Source organism: Nyctereutes procyonoides, unplaced genomic scaffold, assembly GCF_905146905.1.
Source record: "Nyctereutes procyonoides isolate TBG_1078 unplaced genomic scaffold, NYPRO_anot_genome, whole genome shotgun sequence".
In the NCBI taxonomy this organism is placed as follows: Eukaryota; Metazoa; Chordata; class Mammalia; order Carnivora; family Canidae; genus Nyctereutes; species Nyctereutes procyonoides.
Window position 1 is genome coordinate 9097650 of NW_026575133.1, and position 16920 is coordinate 9114569.

At 47.3% G+C, this 16920-nt stretch overlaps 1 protein-coding gene across 13 annotated transcripts in view; it reads right to left on the reverse strand.

Annotated features, from left to right (window-relative positions):
* ITPRIP (inositol 1,4,5-trisphosphate receptor interacting protein) overlaps positions 1–4311 on the reverse strand; it is a 31882-nt gene extending 27571 nt beyond the window's left edge. For 9 of the 13 annotated variants that reach the window (XR_008667072.1, XR_008667070.1, XR_008667073.1 and 6 more), the window contains exons 1-2: positions 4107–4311; positions 2934–3262 (exon numbers count right to left, since the gene is read on the reverse strand). The gene's annotated coding sequence lies outside the window, so the exon portion shown is untranslated. The remainder of the gene's footprint in view (positions 1–2933; positions 3263–4106) is intronic. The other 4 variants (XR_008667075.1, XR_008667074.1, XR_008667068.1 and 1 more) reach the window with 1 other exon arrangement.
* Between the last annotated feature and the right edge of the window lie 12609 nt (positions 4312–16920).

The window sequence follows — 16920 nt, forward strand, 5'->3', positions numbered from 1 at the left end:
TTTTGTATTCCTATGTGGCTCGGCCAGGATACAGTCTGCATGATGGTGACAGTCACAAGTCTTCCCAATTAATAAACTAGCATTCTAATTTGCATACCCACTTCTGGGAGCTTCTCGAGGTGACTCAGTAGTCCAAGTCCAAAATACTCTGAAAATTGTGGAGATAAGGTTTCTGAATAAGCATAACTAAGAGCTAGGCTTGGGACAGGTGACAAGATGTACATAAACAGCACCCTTTATGGGAAATCTGCTGGGTATCAGCTGGTCCTTCCCAGGAGACTTCAAAGCATCCTCATGGCCCAGCAGCTAGTTTATTTAAAATACTGTCTATAGATAGTATGTAGTAAAATGCTTCATTCCAGCTAATTAAATGCTAAAATATATAGTGTGGAAAATAAATGATCATAGAGATGTAGCTATAAGATGGAATTTTGGGAAAGATTCCCTGAATGTGTTTGGGAAGGGCATTTACAGGTGAACAGGGCCTAGACAGGGAAGAGGGGACAGATGGGGCCCAGGGAGGTGGGAAGAGCTGGGACAGCATGTTTGGACACTCGCCAACTTGTTCCACCCCTGAGGGCATTTCCTGCCTTGGTCAGGGGCCCCACGTAGCTCTGGCCTTCTCTTTCTGTACAACGCCCAGGTGGCACTTACTCATCACTCTCATGTCAGGCCCCAAACTGGATTTGCCACCTCACACTGTCCAGCAATTAAAGACGAAAGTCAATTGATACTTGGGCCTGGCCTCCATGAGCCATCAAGGCTGAGCATGCTCTTTTCCCCTTATCTTCCTGCAGTCAGATAAGTTTTCTATCTTTCCTCCCTCTGAGCAGAGAGGGGGTACTTCTTCCTCTGACAAAGAAAAGACCAAATCATACAAGAGGCTTGCTCTTCCCTTCTTCCCACTAGGGCTCCCAACCAAACAAGTTTATTTATTTTTTTAAGATTTATTCACTTATGAGAGAGAATGAGACAGAGCGTGCAAGTGGTGGGAGAGAGAGAGGGAGAGGACCCCAAGTTCCTAAGCAGACTTCTTGCTGAGCATGGAGCCTGCCCCTGCGTGGATCCTATGACTCCCGACGAGATGATGACCTGAGTGGAAACCAAGAGACGCATGCTCAACCAATTGAGCCACCCAGGCACCTGGCAAACTAGCTTTTTAAAATTAACCGACTTCTTACTCTAGGTTCAGTGATTGGGACTCAGCTTCCAGGCTCCTAAACACTTCACTGCTCTGTGTCTTAGCTTCCTCATCTATACAGGGGTAACAACACCTACCTCATTGGACTACTATGAAGATTAAATGACTTAATGAAAGGAAAGTGGTTTTGGGGAAAAAAAAAATCCTGGCAAATAAATGTTAGGCCTTCAATAATTGTTGGTCATCTGGGCTGCTGCGTATGGTTGCACAGGTGATATACTGCTCAGGAACACTTGGCCTGAGTATGGTAAGGATGGATCCAGCTCACAAGCACTTGCCCAGCTATGCGCCTGGACCATGTCCATCAAGATGAGACCCCAACATGGCATCATAAATGTCACCAAGGTGCCACCCTCTTGCAGAAAGATGCATCTTACTCTAATTCACACAAGGGACGGAACTGGCTAGCAATAGCCTTGGCGATTATTAACAACCCTTGGCATTCTCAGATATATCCCTCTCCCCAGCAAGACTGGATTAGAGGGGGATTGGTCTGAGATGGACTGGTCTCAGCCATAAGTAAGGTCCCGCTTTCTCAGCTCCCTAGCACTCTTGGAGCGCTTGCCTCTCACTTAGGACATTTCTCTGTCAAAACCCCACAGGCTGCACTGCGACCTCGTCCCTACTGAGGGGACTTGTCTGCCCCAAACGTGGAGCCACAGTTTTGTACTCTCTCCTTCCTGACTGCTAGTGGACACCTGCTTCTGCTGGCAGGGATGGCAGTGCACTACTAACTTCTAGTTGTTGCCAAGTTACTCCTTACTTCTGAGTGACAGCTATCTCCCTGCTTCTAATCGGTGCGTCTCTGAGCAAACCTTTGCGTCTGTGAGCAAACTTTTCCTCAAGTGACAGTGCTGGAGATTCCTGAGGGCCATGGCCTCATCCCCCTGGGCTTCTCATCCTGGAGACAAATGCGGGTGGTTCACTCCCTTCTCCCTCACAAGATGCGCTTTGCTGACCCCCCCTTGCCATGCCAGCCCCTCTCCCCTGGACCACTTCCCTTTGGCAGTGCCGTCCTTTGCTGGAGGGGGCCTGGAGGACTGAGCTCACCGTAGGGGCTCTGCTGGTCACTGCCTCCCAACTGAGATGTGTACCTCCTCCATCAGACAGAATCCCCCACCTTCTTTCTCTTTATTGACTCCAGGGCGTTTGAGAAGGGAAAAATACAAAACCAGCTTTCTCCCAGGTAGTACTTTCTCGGGTGGGCACTTTTGCCAGAAGCCCCTGTTAGATGTTCTTCCCTGTTCTTGCCCTCAGATAAAAAGTTCACCCCCACACCCTGGTCTTTGTTTCACTTTGAATCCTGCAGGAGCTGGGAACCACTCCTGGTAAGGTGACAACTTCTGGGATGATGGCATCGGGTTAAAAGTTCAGATCCTTGCCCCCTGAAATCCAGAGCTTGAAATTGCTGCATCTTTGCAAATTACGGAGCTAGGGGATGGCATCTGAACAAAAGCCATCCACCCAGGGAGAGCAGAGAGTCAGTATAACCACTTTATGGTTACCCACAAGTGGAAAATATGAGGGCAGAATGGCCTGGAGCAGCAGCAGGCACAGGGAATTAGCAAACAATGAAAGCCACTTAGGCACGTAGGCTGGAAGGAGGGCTCCAAAGCACAGCCCATTATGTTAATAATAAAGAGGTGAACAGCAGCAATTCCACCTGTGTCTGCCGTGCCACGTTCACAGCTAACCTGGACCTGTGACTGCAGCAGGCTCAGATCAGCTTTACCTGGCAGCCCCTCCGGGGCACAACTGGCTTGTAAAAGGCAAGAAGGGCTCTGGGTCAAATCCAAAAGAGTAATAAGAAAACAGAACAGGATTCTCAAACTGATTCAGATCCCAAAGGCCAGGTTCCAGGATCTGCCCGGCATCTGGAGCTCTTCTAGTTTTGAAGGCGGTTCCTTCTCACACCAGGCAGGGGATGTGTGATCCCTGAGTGGCTCCGTAAAATATCTTCCCCCTTCTTGGCTGGCAGCATTTTGATTTCTAAAGAGGAGCATTTGGGATGGGAAGCCCGGCCTTGGGGCTTCTGAGTCCCATCACCTGGAAGCCAGAAAGCTGGAGACACAGAGGGGAGAGGTGGGGATTGGGTTAAGGGTCAGGCGATTTGCAGCCGCAAGAGGAAAGTCCTGCACTGCGTGGGGTCTCTTCCACTCACAGTCCCGAAAGAGGAAGCTGCGGAGGCTCCCTCCGGCCCCCGTAACCCCATAACTTCACTACCTTAAACCGAGAAAGAAAACAAGCAGCCCTCCTACTGCCTCCTTGCAGGAGCGGGAAGACCCGGGGACCCGGCCCGTCTGTCAGTCCGCGCACGCACGCCGCACTCAGCAGTAACCGGCCGCCGGGGCAGGAGCGACCGTCGCCGCGCGGGGGTGCAGCCAGGAGGCCCGGGGGCCCCGGCCCGGGCTGCAGCGGAGACGGCCGCCCCGCGCCCCCAGCCCCGGCTCCCCTCCACCGCGCCCCCCAGCCCCGGCTCCCCTCCACCGCGCCCCCCAGCCCCGGCTCCCCTCCACCGCGCCCCCCAGCCCCGGCTCCCCTCCACCGCGCCCCAGCCCCGGCTCCCCTCCACCGCGCCCCCCAGCCCCGGCTCCCCTCCACCGCGCCCCCCAGCCCCGGCTCCCCTCCACCGCGCCCCCAGCCCCGGCTCCCCTCCACCGCGCCCCCAGCCCCGGCTCCCCTCCACCGCGCCCCCCAGCCCCGGCTCCCCTCCACCGCGCCCCCCAGCCCCGGCTCCCCTCCACCGCGCCCCCCAGCCCCGGCTCCCCTCCACCGCGCCCCCCAGCCCCGGCTCCCCTCCACCGCGCCCCCAGCCCCGGCTCCCCTCCACCGCGCCCCCCAGCCCCGGCTCCCCTCCACCGCGCGCCCCTTCCCCCCGCGCGAGGCGGGCGCCCTCGGGACTCACGCCGGCCTTCGTCCCCTCCCGGCCTCCGCGGGGACCGCGCCAGCCCCGCAGCGCGCGCGGGGCCCCAGGGCCCGGAGGCCGCGGTTCGCGTCCCGCCCGGCGCTTAGAAGGACGGGGGCGGCGGCTCCACGGCCGGCTCCCGCCCTCGCGCCTCCATCCGCGCGGCCCCCAGCGCGGCGGAGTTACTCATTTCCTGGATGTCACAGAAACTTTTTCCTCCTTATAAGAACAAAACACCCGCCTCTGCAGCGGGCCGCCGCCGCTCCTTAAGGAGGACCGTGCGAGTTGCGGTGAGGCGGCCCCAAGAGGTCGGCCCCGCGCCCCCACGGGAACCCCCGAGAGGCCTGCAGACCCGGAGGGCGACCCGGCGAGTCGGGCTGCGGCCTCCCGAGTCCGCCGGCGCGGGGGGACCGGGGGTCGAGCAGGACGCCCTTAAAAGGCAGCGCGGGAGGGCGGGGGGCGGGGGCTAAGGCGCTGCCCCCGGGCGGCGAGTTCTCCGCGGCGCGTTTTCCTAGCGGCGGGATTCCAGCCCGTCCCCCCCCCCCCCCCGCTTTTGTCCTCGGGAGGGAACTGTACGTCCAGACACGACGCCGGCCCCTTTCTTTTTCCGCGGCTCGAGTGGGTGAACAAGGAGCCACGGGCATCCGTGCCTTGCTCCCGGCCGAGGCTGCACAAAGGCTGGGGGCGCCGCCCGCTTCCCTGCAGAGGGCGCTTGCGGGGCCCGCGCCCGCCCCGTAGCGCGGTTAGACCCCGCGTGTGAAGTTAGGGGCCCGGGAATCGGGGCCGGGAGGGCCGGCGGCCGCGGCGCCCAGGTGCCCCCCCCCGCCCGCCCCGGGTGCCAAATCCGTAGCCTCTCCTCCTTGTGACCCGCCGGCTGTCCCGGCCAGGGGGAGTGGCGGCCACGGCTGGGACAAATCGTGCATTAAGTGGCTTTGGGGGAGGCCGGCACGACGGAGGGCAGCCTGGGGGAAATGAGGAGAACACGCTGTCCAAGTGGTCATCACCACGGCCGCTGCGGTGGGGCCTCCTGGGTCACCTATGCCCTTCCCTCGTGGAGCCAGCCCAATAACGTGAACACTCGCCTGGAAGACATTAGGCTGAGTCTGGAAGATAAACAGGCAGTGAGACAAAGTGCTAAAAATAGACCCCCTGGCCCTTGGCCCAGGTTACTCTTGTTTTCAAGCTTCTGCTTTGCTCCTAGCGCTTTCCTTACATCAGGGACAGTTAGGCCGAGTTTGGGGGGCACTGATGGGGAGGGATGGGGGAACGGGCTTGCAGGGGCCAAGGGCAGGCTGCTCCGAGACGGGCCCATTTGGCCCGAACATTATTTTGAGTTAAAAGCAATGGAACCCTGCCTGGGCAGATTCTGGAAAAGCTCTTTACCTCCCCCTCCCGGGGGCAGGCCAGCGCTAGGAAGAGCGCTATTAGCAGGAATTCCTCTTTACCTAAGAAGCATAATGAGGCAAGCTTTGTTTTCCAAACTTCTCCTTTCACCATCCTGCCAATAGTCTTTCTCCCTTTGTAACCTCAGACCCCAACCCCTCTCCTGGGCTCACCTTGGCTATCACTGTCTTTGGAATTTCCCTGTCTGGGTGGGATCCCCCCTTACAGAGGCACCTAAATGCGATTTTCTCCTGTTAAAAAAAATCTGCCTCGTGTCAGTTTGATTCTTAGTCTTGCTAGAAGGATCTTGAGGGGCAGAAGAAATTCTTCCTCCTTGACTCCAGGAATCTAGGGAAACGTTTGCGAAAGGGCTATGTATTGCCAAAATGTCTGTCAAGTTGGATGGGTGGGGTACTCCTTCTCCCCAAAGCAGGCAAAAGGAATTCTTGGAGGGTAGGGACACTGACCTGAGCACCTCTACACTGCTTTATAATCCTTGGGGTAAGAGTTCAGGGTTCTGTATGCTGGAACATGAAGGTTAGTACTCGAATGCCCTCTGGGATTGTCATCCTGTGTGCAAAGTCGTTCTAGCAATTTCTAACCGGCTGTGTATATTTATTTATATAAGGAATATTTATTAGATTTGTCTTTCTTTCAAACCAGATGATTTCACTCTGAGTGACCTAATGGTCACCTGCATTGGCTCCCCTCTGCTTTCAGCACAGAATCCACCATCCTAACCTGGCACACAGGCTGTTCATGAATTAGCATCTACTTACTTTGATGCAGAAAAAAGATGTTAGGGTTCGAAGGCAAGGGCCAAGAAAGAATTCTTGAGACATCTCTGGTGCGAAAAGGTGGTTTTGTTAAATGTGGGGACAAGACTTGTGGGCAGAAAGAGTTGCACTGAGGTCACTGAGGAGTGGCCCATTATATACCTTCAAGCTGGGAGGGGATTAGAGAGAGCCTTAGCTCCCAAGTATTTTGGAAACAAAGTTTCCAGGATCCTGAGGGGGATAGCTATTGTTAGGTAAAGGTCATTTATTATTATTTAGTAAAAACTCACGAGACCCTTCAGATGTATGTATGTTATCGGGTCATATGCTTGGGGATGATTGCCAACAAGTATCTTGGGGGTGAGGGGTGGAGGGTAGAGACAAAGGTTTCCAAAGGAATTTTTATATGGTAAAGTAGACTTACAGGGTTCTGGGGGTCGGGCTAAGATTGCTTTTTGCCCTTAGCAAAGTACCAACATCGACATCAAGGCAGTTGAGTCCCTAGAGGAATGTCACTCTGCCTGTTTCAAGGACTTGTCCATGGACTGTAGGTAGTAAGGGAATTTAACAAGTTTTCTTCTGCCTTTGTTTCCACATCAGTTTCACCAACCTCATATCTCACTACTCGTTCCACACTGAACTCCTTGTAGTTCTTGGAATTCATGCTTCTCAGAATGTGATATGGGATCTGTTCCCCGCCCCTACCCTTAGATATTCACAAGTGCTCTATCTTCTCTGCAACCGTCACCCACCTCTTTCTCCAACCTGTCACTTCATGCACACATGCTTTTTTTTTCCTAGCTAAAGGGGACTGGGTCTTCAAAATTGGCAATTTCTCTTCCAGGAACTCTTCCTTGAACCACCACGCCGTGGTTAGAATCTCCCTCCCCATCATGTAGATTCCATAGCACCTTGTGCTTACTCTAGAAAGGGTTTTTAAAAGACAGGAAAGTACAAAGATTCAACTTCTGGGAACAGTAGTGATCAAAGAGTTCATGACCCTCGGCTTCAAACACAGAACAGCTGAAAAAAAGATAGCAATGACTGAAAGGAAGAAAGGGGGAGCCCTAGGGTTTATGCAAGAAGAGAGAACTCAGAAACACCTCGGGAGAGTTGACTTATTTTAAATAAACCCAAATGGCTGACTGGAGTTCAGGACTCATTCAGTCCTTGGGTTCTAAAAAGGTAGGGATCTGCCCACAGTTGGGACCCTGCAGAGGATCTTAGGGACTAGAAGATGGAGAGAAAAAATTCTCCCACTCATCCAGGGGCCCAGCAAGGAAGTTTGTGGTTTGTCTGTCTGGGGCTTTGGATGAACTGAAGTTGTCTGTTGTAGAAATGGAAACCACTATGCACAGATGTGAGGCCTTAATCTACACAACTGGTGTGGGGAGGGAATCCTGAAGTCAACACAAAGTATCAAAGCTGGTTCCAAAGTGATGACTTGGTCCTGTCAGACGTGAATGCAAAAACCTAGCTGTTTCTTCTGATCTCTCACAGCACAAACAACCCTCATTGAAAATGAGCTTATAATGAGAAATTATAAACTAGGAAATGAACTGCATGAGGAATAGGATTGGTAGGTGTAATAAACAGGAAAATTAGACTCTTAAGAACTTGATACAATAGAACAATTTTTTAAAAGATTTTATTTATTTATTAATGAGAGAGAGAGGCGAACAATTTGAAGAATACTATAAAATAGTTCTGTTCAAAATAATTACAAAGATAAAATTATAAGAAAGATAAAAAACAGTAGAACATAGCACTATGAAAAAAGAATAGGCAAATTTGAAAAGTACAAATGCAATATGTAGAAATAAAAAGTTTAGTCATTTACACTAAAAAAATCTAATGGTTGGAATTTTCTTATTAGGCAGTAATAATGTATCAGTCAAAAAGCCAGTAACAATAACTCATTGAAAAGGGGAACAGGTGTCTGGGTGGCTGTCTACTAAGTGCCCAACTCTTGGTTTCGGCTCAGGTCATGATCTCAAGGGCCTGAGATGGAGCCCTACATTGTTGGGCTCTGCCCCTCCCCCTGCTCCTCTAAATAAATAAATAAATAAATAAATAAAATTTATTTTTAAAAAGATTTTATTTATTTATTCATGACACACACACACACACAGAAGCAGGCACCCTGTGGGGAGCCGGATGCAGGACTTGATCCTTGACCCCAGGATCACCATCTGAGCCAAATACTGAGCCACTCAGGTGTCCCAGTAAATAAAATTGTTAAAGGGGGGATAAAGAAAAGTGACATACTAATCTCATTTACAAATACTCCTTCAGAAATCCTAACTAAAATATTGATACAGAATTTCAGCAGTATATCAAAATGTAATTAAACACTTCTGGACACCTTGGTGGCTCAGTGGTTGAGTATCTGTCATAGGCTCAGGTCGTGATCCTGGGGTTTTGGGATTGAGGCCCACATCAGACTCCCCACAGGGAGCCTGCTTCTCCGTCTGCCTATGTCTCTGCCTCTCTCTCTGTCTCTCATGAATAAATAAATACAATCTTTAAAAAGAGAAACAACTTCTGTAGCATGATAAAAATAAAAGGTGACATTTGGCCCCCCAAACCAGTGTCCTGCTTAATGAAGAAATACTAGAAACGTCATGTTCAAGTTAGTGCAGGATAAGGATGTCTTCTTTCATCTTTTTTTTTTTTTTTTGTCAATTTGGAGTGTGATTGGTTGCAAGTAATAGAATACTGACTATAATTTCATATGTGTTTGAGACTACTAGAGAATTAAAGAAATAGGGGATTTATTTTTCTTAAATGAGAAGTCTGTATAGAGGTGGCTGCTTTGGTTGAATCCTTCGATATTTTTGGGTCTGGTCAAAGGTGATGTACATATTGCAAAACCCGTCCTCCAAGGCTGTTTTCAGTTTAGACTGCCATTGATAAGGTATGTGAACAATGTTTCCCCACATCCTTTCCAGCACAGGCTATTTCCTTACTTCAACTAATGTGCTTCTTTTTTATTTCTTCTTCTTCTCCTTTTCCTTCTCCTTCTTCCTTCTTCCTTCTTCCTTCTTCTTCTCCTGCTCCTTCTTCTCCTTCTCTTTCTTTTGGAAATAAACTTTTATTAACTTATTTATTTTAGAGAAAGGGAACACAAGAGCGGGGGAGCAAAGAGAGAGGGAGAGAATCTCAAGCAGATTCCATGCTGAGCTTGGAGCTCCATGCAGGGCTCCCTCTTTACAACCTGAGGTCATGATCTGAGCTGAAATCCAGAGTCAGATGGTTAACCAATGGGGCCACCTAGGTACTCCTAGTGTGCTTCTTTTATAAGTAAAAAAGATATCTCAATGTGTTGATGTGTATTTCTTTAATTATAAGTGAGGTTAAATGGAACATGATTATTGGCCATTTTTATTTCTTCATTTGGAGATAGTTGATTATAACTTTACTCATTTTTCTGTTGGCTTGGTTCTCATGTGTGTGCGTGCATGTGTGTGCGCGTGCGTGTGTTTGTGTGAAGGTAAATGGAACTCTTTTCATAATCTCAGGTGTTAGCTGTGACTTCAAATTTTACAGTGAAAGGTGACTTGTGACCAACACCAGACCAATTGCAGGGCAGCCTCACACTGTGCTTCACAGTCAAGAACATTTAAAAAAACCAACCCACGCATGAGGACAGATTTCCTGTTCACCCCCGGCTGTGGTTATCCCCATATGTAGAATAGAATACATGACGATGGGAGAAACAGGAAGCCAATGCTAGTCATGAACAGAATGATGGATGAGAAAAATAGGGCATTTTCTTTGATTTAGTCGATCTCTTGCCATCATGAATTCACCTTTGTGTGTAGTTTTAAGAGATAATAACACGGTGGTTTACAGAGCATTTCACTGGAACAGGCTACTTTGCTGAGACCTCAGATGTGTCAGTTGAACAGGATAGATGATTTACATTTGGCTATTTCTTTCCTCAGAGTCTGTGCTGGAAATTCCTCCCTCTCCTAGGGATTTTGGAACCAGCAAGTTAGAGATTATTTACCAACAAAAGTGGAGCCCAGAGAAACCAGGTCACATATTCAAGGTCACGTTGTTTAGTGACAATATAATAGGGAAAACTTACACGATGTGGTTATACTTTTGCTTTAAGCACTTTAACAATTCATTAATTCTCATAATAACTGCACACAGAAGGTATCATTAGCAGTCCCATTTAATATATGGAGAAACTGAGGCCCAGAGAGGCTAAGTAATTTGCTTGAGGTCACCCAGCTATTAAGTGGCAGAGTCAGGATTTGAAGCAGGCACTTTGGCTCAAGAATCTTGGCCTTAATTACAATGCTGTATCTTTCTGTTTAAAGTAAACCCCCTCCAAATGTACAACTACAATGAATTTCCCCAAGAATGAGATTTCAATGGTTAAAATGTTTTTCAAACTTTTTTGAAACTACATTTTACCTCAGAACCCAATATACTCACACATAAAAGTCTGTTATAATTGAAAGATTCCTTAAAAACAACCCTCATGCTTAATGCATGTGAGATACTCTGGTATATTCCTTCTTCTTTCTCTACTGTTCTCTTACCTTTTCCTGAAAATAAAAAAATGCAGGTTACAACTGACTAATGAGTCATGATCCAAAGTAAGAGAAGAAAGTGCTTTCTTGTTTTTATTTTTTAGAAGATTTTTATTATTGGGGTGCCTGGGTGACTCATTTGGTAAAGCATCTGACTCTTGATCTCAGCTCAGGTCTCAGTCTCAGGGTTGAGTTGAAGCCCCATATTGGGCTGCTAGGCATGGAGCCTACTTTAAAAAAAAAAAAGAAAGATTTTTAATCTTAAGTAATCTCTTCACCCAGTGTGGGACTCGAACTCACAACACCAAGATAAAAGTTGTATGCCCCACTGACTGAGCCAGCTAGGAGCCCCCAAAAATGCTTCTTTAAAAAATAGATTTTATTTATTTCAGAGAGAGAGAGAGAGAGCACACGCAAGCATGAGCAAGGGGAGGGACAGAGGGAGAAGCAGACTCCCCATTGAGCAGGGAGCCTGACATGGGGCTTGACTCTAGGACCCCAGGATCATGACCTGAGCCAAAGGCAAACACTTAACCAACTGAGCACCCAGGTAGGTACCCCCAAAATCCTCCTTTAAATCACTTTTCTAGTTCACATCTGTATTATGAAAGCTGTTAGTGGTTTATAAATGTCAAATTTCCAACCGCACACAGCACTTGGAGTGGGGAAAACTGTCAAATAATTTCTATCAAACTTGTTTCTGGTTAGTCAGTATTCATCGCTCTCCGTGTAGATAATGTCTAAAGATGGTACCCTGGGACTTTAAATCACCATGCTCTAACCTTAGGAAAACCTGCCTTCAGTCATTCACATATTCATTCATTTACTCATTCACTAATTCAATAAATATTTGAGCACCTACTACATGCCAGGCATTGTGCTAAATCAGGAGTTGGCAAACTATGGCTGGCAGGCCAACTCCGGAGTGCCACCTGTTTCTGTAAATAAAGTTTTGCTGGATCAAAACCAGGCCCATTCATTTCTGTATTGTCCGTGGCTGCTTTTGCACTACAATAGTGGAGTTGAATACCGAGACCCTGTGGCCTATGAAGCCCACGATATTTCTTAATCGGGTTCTTCACAGGAAAAGTTGGCAGACTCTGGTGCTAGATTCTAAAAATACAATGTCAATTTAGACTGGTCTCTGTTGTCCTGGAGGTTTGAACAGTCCTGCTCAGCTTCAATTGGGTTTCTAGCTCCTTGGAGGGTGGGAGGAGGGGCTCGAGGTTTTTGCCTCCCTCCCATTGTGGCCTCTGAGAACACCTGTTCACAGTAGATGCTCAGCAGTCATTTTCTGCTGCTGAAATTATTTAGTAGATCTGGCAGCAGATTTTGGAAAGAAAGAAACCTACCCACAGGGTAGAAAGGAGAGTTTATTCCTTTAACTAACAAATACTTTCATTTTATAGATGCCTATCTGGAAAAGTGAGTCGTCAACTTTTATTGAGTACCTACTGTGCATCTGGCCCTGTGGGTAAGAAAAAAGATTTGATTCAAACTTTGGCACTTGTATCAAAACAGGGAAAAGAAGGAGATAAACGGATTTTATTGTAATCCTTAATACTTCTGGTGGGGGACCTGGTGTGTACCTGGAGATGATTTTGGTTAACTACTTTAGAATCTCAAATGTTTGTGTTCCAATAGCTTTTAACTTCCCTTAGTCATTAATCACTCCCCAAAGTAACTGCTGTGTGCCTGAAAGTATGAGCTAATTGCATTTTTTCCTTCCTTCATCAAACTTTCTATTTTGAGGGGCACCTGGGTGGCTCAGTCAGTTAAGCATCTGCCTTCCACTTGGGTCATGATCCCAGGGTCCTGGGATTGAGCCCACATTGGGCTCTCTGCTTGGTGGGGAGTCTGCTTTTCTCTCTGTCTGTCACTCCACCTGCTTGTGCTCCCTCTCTGTCAAATACATAAATAAATTTAAAAAAGAAACACAACTTTCTATATTGGCTATCTCTTACAGGTCAGCACCATAAATATATTTTAAAGAAAAAACTGGACCTTCTAATCTGGTGGGAAAGACAGAAATAAACACATGGCTACAATATTGTGTATTGACAGTGAATAGAGGTTTTCTAGCAACATAGAGGAGGAATACCTAACTAGGGAAGGCTTTCTGGAGGAGGTGACACCGCACTGAGTTTTGAAAGTCTAACTAGGCAAAAAAGGTAGATGTAGGATATTCTTGACAAGGGACCAGCATATGTTAAGTCTAGAGGTGTTTGAAAATATGGCATTTTCTGGGAATAGCAGACATAAGAGCATTGGGTCATCATCAAAGGGATTTGTGCTTTGATTTTTAAAAAAATCATTTGTGCACTCATTTATTTATTCAGTTTATTTATTCATTTGTACTGGGAACAGGTTGTGTAGAGCACCTAATCTGGTTAGCCAGTTGGTTTGTGTACGTCCTCACTGACTCTAGGAAGGCATCAAACTGCAATCTTGACCTGGCCTTTCTGGCAAAAGCACCAACTGAATGAGCCAGTCATACCCGAAAGTAATCTGACTGGGAGAAACACAGTTGCTGTTAAACCAATAAAATGCAAGGCAGGCTGGATGACAGAGTGATTGTGACACTGTCATCCCTTTTTGGTAAAAATTATTGCCTGTGGTGGCAGATCGCCCACTGCTTCCACCTCATGGCCAATCTTTCAATCTTCCTGATAAATCTGCCCGAGCTTCGTAGCCTCTGCTGGTATCAAGGGGGGAGTTTGTATGGAGACCCTTTGGGAACTAATGTCAAATGCTCAGCAAATGTTCTGTTAAGTTAGGTCCGCAGCAGGCTGGGAAAGGAGCAGATTAAAGGAATAAAATATAGCCCCGCACAGTTTTGGAGAGCACCAGCCAGCTGGGACTCTGTTCTGTCATCTAAGGTGAGCAGGGGGTCGGCTGATAAATGCTAACAATTTTCTGTAACACGTGGGCCTTTAATCTTCTCAACAGCCTGGAGGAGATATGTTAGATATGATGACTGGAGCAGTTTCTACGCTGTTGTTTGGGGCCCCAAATACAGTTTTTAGATTTCATGGATACTAAATTCAAGCAACATCACAAGAATGCCTGCATAAACAGGATTTGTGTTGGTCAAGGCTTTTGGGTTTTCAGGAGGGGTATAAGCAATGGAAATTAACTCCATCTAGCTTAAACAAATGAGGTGAATTTGTTAGGAGGTAGCATCTGGCAAAGCTCCAGAGTGCAGATGTTGCCATGCCTCCCCAGGAACTGTTACCAGGCCCTGAAGAGGCATCAACAGCCAAGGAGGCCCCTTTCCCCCACTCTCTCTTCTCTTGGGCCTGTGGCTTCCCCTGTACATTCATTTGCTTCATTCTTCCTTCTATGCAGCCTACCTTTTTCTCTGCCTCTCCTGGTTTTCACATGCTCAGTTCTAGGCCCCAGCAATGAGTGGCCTGCAACTTGACCCCAATTATAAAACCCCAGGAAAAGTAATGGAATTGGCCTCACATGGGTCAGATCTCCACCCCAACCTCTTCAGCCATGGCCCCAGGGAGCCAGAGAGGGTCATCTACAACATTTTGGCTTCCAGGAGGAACATATTTCCTGGTGGGAGTTACTAGTCTCAGAGAAGGGGATTATGGACTGCTCAGACTCCCTCCAAATTGCCTCCAGGACCTTTCTGATCCCATAGAGGAGGAGGTTTCCTTTAGAGCATGGTTGCTTTGCATTGCAGGCTGGGAATTTCCATGTAGGACTACAGTGTTTCTTTCTGCTTTTCTGGAGTTTCATTTTATATCCTCACTGGGTGCTAGAGAGGAGTTGAGCACTATGTATATAATGCTGTTCTTATTACTGAGTCACAACACACAGTTTAGAAATCCTAGGAGGATACCGTCCGTAGAAGGCACTATATCCAGGTTTAAACAAAGAGCTTTGCAGAGGTATTACAGTTCATGATCATATATTCAAGTTATCTGGCAGTGCAAACGAGTGTGTCCTTGGCTGTCCCTGGTCTTTGCATTTGCAGCCACTTCTCTGTTATTCCTCCAAACCTCTACCATTCACCCACGCCCTCTTATCAACATTAGTGTCCACTGGCCCCTGAGACGGACCCCACCCTCCCTGTAGCAGGATTTTTGCATTCTTGCCTTGGTATCTATTCCCAATGGTCCCTCCTATACTTGGGATTCCTTCTATTTTCTCATTTAAGGTCAAGTTCAAGGGCCATGTCTACGATGTAGCTTTTCCTAATACGCCATCCTTCACTGTTCTTCCTTGTTTTAGAACTCATTCAATAGACATTCACTTAATAGTTATAAACTGAGAGGAGTGATGGCCATTTATATCAGTTTCCTGAGGCTGCTATAATAAAATACCACTGACTGGGTGCCTTAAACAACAAGAAATTTATTTGCTCACAGTTCTAGAGGCAAGGAGACCAAGATCAAGGTGTCACTGGGTTTAGCTTCTCTACTTGGCTTGCAGATACCCTTATCACTCTATTTTCCTCTGTGTACGTGTATCTCTGGTGTCTCTTTGTACGTCCAAATGTCCTCTTTTTATAAGGACACAATTTTGATTGTTTTAGGCTCACCCTTATGGTCTATTTTAACCCAATCACCTATTTAAGGGCCCCATCTCCAAATATAGTTACATTCTGAGGTAGGTGAGGGTTAGGGCTTCAACATATGAATTTTAGGGGGACATAGTTCAGCCTATAACACCAGCAGAGATAGGGCTGAACAAGGTATACATGATCCTTGTCTTCTTATTGTTCGATAGTCTGTTAGAGAAGACAGATTTTAAGCAATCATTTCTATGAATACATGATTAATTACCCATTGTTGGAGGGTCCAAGAAGTAGAAGACATGGTATTTGTAAAAGTAATCTGGTGTTGAGGGCTGGTCAGAAATGATCTTGAGAAAATGAGATCTGAAGGAAGGGTGAATGGGAGTCAGCCAGGTAAAGAGGGAGGGTTGAGCATACCAGACGAAAGATCAGCCTCTGTGAACTCCAAGTAGTGGGAGAGAATGTGACATACACAAGGAATTGAATGAAGCCATTGGGGTAAGAAGTGAGCTGTGGGAGAAGGCACCAGAAAGTCAAAGGGGCCAGATTACACTGGATATTATAATTCGACATCCTCATTTCAGTGCTCACCATCCAGCCTTGGACTGTATTGAAAATTTTTTTGTGTAGGGGAGGGGTTCCATACATGTTTTGCTTCTCCTTATGTTCCCATAGGAGGAGATCCTTTCTTCAGCTCATTTTTTATTCTCCACAGTATGCAGCATAGGATGAGCATATAGTAGATGCTCAATAAATAAATAAAGTGGGTGTTATGAGAAATGAAATTGTTAGAAGCACTCTTGTCTAAGATTAGGAGCTGACTCAATCTTGGTGGGGGAGTTTTCTCCTTGAGACTTTAAAAGGTGAGGACTTTTGGTAGTATGATGCCACCTAGTGCTCCTTTTTATTACAACCACAAAGGGGAGCAGGGGCCTCAGTAATCTGGGAAAGTGGAAATGAAGCACTTTCTTACATCAGCATAAATTAATTTGTCCAACCACTCATCCTCTCATCCATTCATCCATCCAAGATGATGTCCACCTTCATCCCTTTCCTGTGAGTTGAATGCGTCATGTTCCTTTCCACCTCCTGTGGATCCCTGATTTCCTTGGTTCTGGTCCTTTTGTCCCCATATTTTGAGTAATGCTCTCAGGTATCAGTGTCTAGATGGCCAGAGCACCCATAGTGCTTGCTGTTGATATGCCATCTTCTAGATGATGCCATCATATAGTGTTAGAATTAATTGCAGATTTTCCTTTCTCTCTTTCTCCCAAAGCCAGACTGTGAATGCAAAGGGCAGTGACTCTGCGTTACTTAACTCTGTGGTTCCTGAGGCCAGCCTTGTATGAGCAATGTAGCCAGTGCTTTAAAAAAGTGTTTTCTGGATTGAATTTCTATCACCCTGGCAGATCATCTACTTGTAAAACAATCCTTCAGGTGATTTTTGGGAAATGGGAAGATATGTGGCACCACAATGGACTCCAGCACAAGATATGGGTGGTCAGGGCCCTCTAAGTCTCTCTTTGTTGTTATGTACTTTAGAGAATGTTATAGAGTCTCTCTGGATCACGGTGGTC